We start from the raw sequence: 5,142 nt of genomic DNA, 5'->3' as shown, positions 1-5,142 counted from the left end.
ATGGGGGGATTAATGAGAGGATGACACATGTTCACAATAAGGTAATTTTTATAACTTGCTTTCGAAGGTATAGGATTTTCGGGAGGCAAAAGCTCTCTCAAGATAGCCAACACTAACACGGCTTATTTTTCACGTAAAGGGAAAAAGGCACATCCTATTAGCTTGTTGCAAACATTATTACAAATAGTTATTCTACGCCTCTAAGTAAAACCTTGTACATAATGTAGTAATACTGTTTACAAAACATAGTAATTTTAAAATAATTTTTGTACTATCCCAAATATTACTACCCCTGTCTCAAAGTATAAGAACGTCTAAAACATGATACAATATAGAATATACAACAATTATTTGAAAACAAACTATTATATTAGATGACCACAGAACATATTATCAATTAGAATATTAGCCTATAAAAACGTCATATACATTGAGATGGAGCAAGTATTTTCCTACATTATTTAAAAACTACTACTACATTACGTATAGCTATACAATTATACTAGAAACTTTTTATTCAATAGAAAATATTCTCAAAGATCTAATTAAAAATAATAATGTAGTAATACTGTTTACAAAACATAATAATTTTAAAATAATTTTTATACTATCCAAAATACTACTTTACTACATTGTTTGAAAAGTACTACATTACGTATAGCTATACAATTATATTAGAAGCTTTCTATTCAATAGAATTTGTAAATATTCTCAACGATCTAATTAAAATTATTAAAGATCGTACTATATAGCAAAACAATCGTGCACGTATGTTAGTATAAATGTTCATTTATGTTTCAAAAATATTTATTATATTTGAGAAAAATATGTTTTAAAAATGGTTGTTCATGAGGTATGAATATACGTTCATATACTTAAAAAAATGTCCGTATATTTACCCCCAAAAGAGTGACAAATGTGGAAAAATAAAATTAAAACAAAAACATAACAGAAATAGAAAATACAAAACAAACGTAAAAATGAAAATGTGATAAGAAAAACCAACTAAAATAGGAAAAAAAAGTAAGAAAGAAAAATAACTCCCTTCTATGTAGCAAATGCCTAAGGAGTGGACCCTGGATTAAAAAAATGGCATTTCAATGTTCCTAAAAAACTCAATTTTTTCTGTGAACACATAATAGAAAAAGCAACAACCTTGCAAGTACAAAAAGACATTGAAAGTATATAAAAAAAATCAAAAGTTCCAAGGGCCACTGTTGAAGAAAAAAAATCCATTCTCAGGCATTTTTTTGTACTAAATGTATTTTTTTTTGTTGCGCCACATTCCGCCGCATGCATCTTCAACCTCTCTAAACTATGAGGCTATTCTCTTCTCTGCTCTCCTTGTTCTTGTATGCTCTCTCTGTTCTTCGTTCTCTAGTACGACAAGCTCCTACCACGGATGGCGTGTCTATCTTCTCTTACTTCTACAATTAAATTGAAAATTTTCAGTTAGATGACACATTCGTCAAAAGCGTTGAAATTTCTCCCCAATGATAAAAATTTGAAAGCAAAGGAAATAATTTAAAATATTCAGTGAAGAGTATTCCGTTTTCTTGCTTTTATCACACCTTTTAGTGCCTCCTCGACAATAGCCTGAGGGTTAGGGTAGGGAGGAAATTGTTGAGAGCAAACAAACGGTCTACAAACAAATGCACAGTTTGGTCACAACTTGGTTTAGGTGAAAAACTTGCTACTATATGCATGTCAATTAAAACCGGTCGAGAAAATGAGACAGAAAACAAAACATTATGAATTGAGGAAAATACATTAAAAAATGAACAGAGGAAAATCCATAAATATGATGGGCCTATATTCATGATGTCTCAAAATGCAAATAGGTTATTCCAAGTATTCTTGCAAACAGAGTAGGAAACGCGAAACCAAAGGTTGATTGATATAACCCAGTTTACCTTAAAAAAAGATATAATCCACTTTTGTAAGTCATGTATCCACTATGGCATCAACTACGCAAACATGATATGATTTCCAACAATGTAAGGTCTATTAAATACATAGTGAATAAGGGAGCACCGTTAAGAAGAATTTCTAGGTTACTAGGCTAATTAATGAAAAAAAACAGGCTAAAACCGTTACAAACATGACCGCATGTGGACAAATCTAGAAGTATAGAACCCAAGACACAGAAGCGGCTCGGCAGACACTATTAACATGCTACAACTGCAAGCCAGTGACATATATTTGGAATATGACATTGTAAGGGAACCCGGGCAAGAACACCTCGACCAAGACATCGAACACCAACCTGTGTTTGGATGGTTAGAGGGATTGTGGTATCTCCAGTTCATCAGGATTCAAGTTCTGGTGCTCACATTTATTCTTAAAATTATTTCAGGATTTCCGGCGATGCGCATTTAGTGGGAGGAGACGTTCCCGTCAATGACGAGGTGCCTATGATGACTTCGTAAATTTCAAGATGATATGTCAGCTCAGTCTTTCGAAGATGCTCATAGAGCTAGGGTGTGCACGTGTGCTTTTATAAGGATGAGTGTATGCGTGTGTGTATATAAGCATTTACGTCTGTACCATGTTAAAAAAGACAACAAGGTTCTACCATTGAAAAAAATCAAATATAAATTTGGCAATACTACTTTTGTCGCAAATAGCCTACATTTTATTTGTCAAATTGATTCTTGAAATTCGCGTGTGTCTTACTCGCTGATCGAACGCTGGATGGAACGGAAGGAGTATATAGTGTAGTACTAGTAGTAATAGTCTAGGACGTCTAGGAAATCAATAGTTCGTGTCCTCCCCATGTTCGGCAATAACCAGCCGGTCGTGTCCACCATTAATACGTCTTTCTGCCATGATTGCATCTACATGAATGAGGGATGTTGTACTACCATCGATCTTGTGCCAGAGGGTATAGTGACGACAAAGAATTTGCGGGGTATACATTAGAGCATCTTCAATGTTCAATGTCGTCCATAAAAAAACCAAACGTTCTGACAGCACGGTTCGGACACTTTGAATGCGTTTGGTTCACAACACAACTTGGTTTTGGAAGATATGGCACCAAAAGTTGTAGAGTTGGTCGTCTTTCAAATCGAGCCATTGAAGCAACGCGTCGGGCTATAATCAGATAATTACATCGAGCTATGAGTGGACAATTCTGAAGAAATTGTAAGATATGGGTAAGAATTCTCGCAGATCTTCCTATTACGGGGAAACCCACAGAAGTTCTAATGGGAAGAGGAAAAGGAAATCCGACAGGTTGGATTGCTCGTGTGTCCACGAAAGCCATGCACCACCTGTGTTCGCGTTCCCGAGGTTTCTCATAGCAAATAAAGAAACCGAGGCCCCCACTTACCTACCGGTTAGGTAGGGGGGGGGGAGAAGAGTGGGAACGAGAGCTTCTTTCACTTGATTGTTTTCCTACAACAGTATCTTCGAACTCAACGGCTCCCAGGATTCGGAGCGATATCTCTGTTTTATGGCATTTTGCATACTTGTCCCGGTTGAGCAAATGCAGGCTAAAAACTAAGATCTGCATGTAGTTTGGAGCAATTAGTTAGCATATTGTTTGGTTGCCCGCGTCGCTGTTGTTAGACCAACAATATGTTGTTTGGTTGCAAACGGCTAGAGATGTGATCACCACTTCTCACTAGTGATGACCTTACTACACACACTGTGAACATTGTCTCTTCCTAGCTAGGAAACAAATGGCAGTTTATCCTACCTACTAGAAAATGACTATACAAGTTATTAAGAGCCGATATGGCTGAATAGGGGAAAGTTCAACCATGCTAACCAGGTGGAAGTTCATCATCTTCCTCTTCCTATACTTCTTCTTCTTCTTCTTCTTCTTGCCTGAGCCCACTTCAACCTTTTGTTCTTTCATGCTTTGTTGTCAAACGCCTTCATACCATGGCAGGAGTTGATCACCTCGTCAGGTGTCGCATCTTCCTCCTCCGGCACAAGTTCATCAATTCCCCACTGCATGATCCTGTTGTGAATGATGCAACATGCAAGAACAAGCTTGACCTGAGTAGGGTAAGGGTGGAATGGCTTTTGATTCGGGATCTTAAACACAAATTCCCTCTCAGCCGTTACTCTAAGGCTGGAGTGTTTGAGATTGAACAGTTCTTGATGAGTCCTAGGATAGTTCCTAAAGGGTGGAAGAACACCTGGTCAACATGCATAGCCAACATCTTCTAGGTAGACTTGCCATCGGGGATGTTGATGCCATCATGACGACTCATGCTGTCACTGAGAATATTAGCATCATGTGTTGATCCTTCCCAGTCAGTCAGCACATATATGTGAACTTCATATTGAAGTCAACAGCAACAAGCACATTCTGGCTTGTGTAGTGCATCCTCCCTCTATATGTTGTAGCTTGTGACCTCGGCACTCTAGCAGTGACATGAGTACCATCTATTGCTCAATGCAATCCTGGAATGACATTATGATACGTCTCCAACGTATCTATAATTTTTGATTGTTCCATGCTATTATATTATCTGTTTTGGATGTTTAATGAGCTTTATTATACACTTTTATATTATTTTTGGGACTAACCTACTAACCCAAGACCCAGTGCAAATTGCTGTTTTTTTGCCTATTTCAGTGTTTCACAGAAAAGGAATATTAAACGGAATGAAACCTTCGGGAGAGTTATTTTTGGAACAAACATGATTCAAGGGACTTGGAGTGGACGTCAAGAAAGAAGCGAGGAGGCCACGAGGCAGGGAGGCGCGCTGCCCCCTGGGTGCGCCCCCACCCTCGTGGGCCCCTCGTAGCTCCACCGACCTACTCCGACTAAATTCCCCCTGCACTACACCAATTTCCCTCTCCCGCGTTCTCCGACTGAATTCCCCCTGCACTACACCCTACGTCGCATCTTGCTTTTGCGCCCGACTCAGCCTTGCTCACTGGAAAAGGCCGATTCGAGCGTTCCTAGCGAGCCAGGCTCTGGGTGCTTCAAGTTTCGTACTGATGCGAGCCAGGCCTCCTTGCACGCAACCAAACAACCCATTTCCATACCGCCTAGGCCTCGTTGGGCTCTATGCAGCCTACCAAATGCGTGCTTTGTGCCACTGAATGTCGTGCATCAAACATTCGTATACCGCTCCACACGTTTGAATCCCACCAAACCGGAAGCAAACCAGTATGAGGTTT

Source organism: Triticum dicoccoides, chromosome 5A, assembly GCF_002162155.2.
Source record: "Triticum dicoccoides isolate Atlit2015 ecotype Zavitan chromosome 5A, WEW_v2.0, whole genome shotgun sequence".
NCBI lineage: Eukaryota > Viridiplantae > Streptophyta > Magnoliopsida > Poales > Poaceae > Triticum > Triticum dicoccoides.
This window is presented reverse-complemented; position numbering follows the sequence as displayed.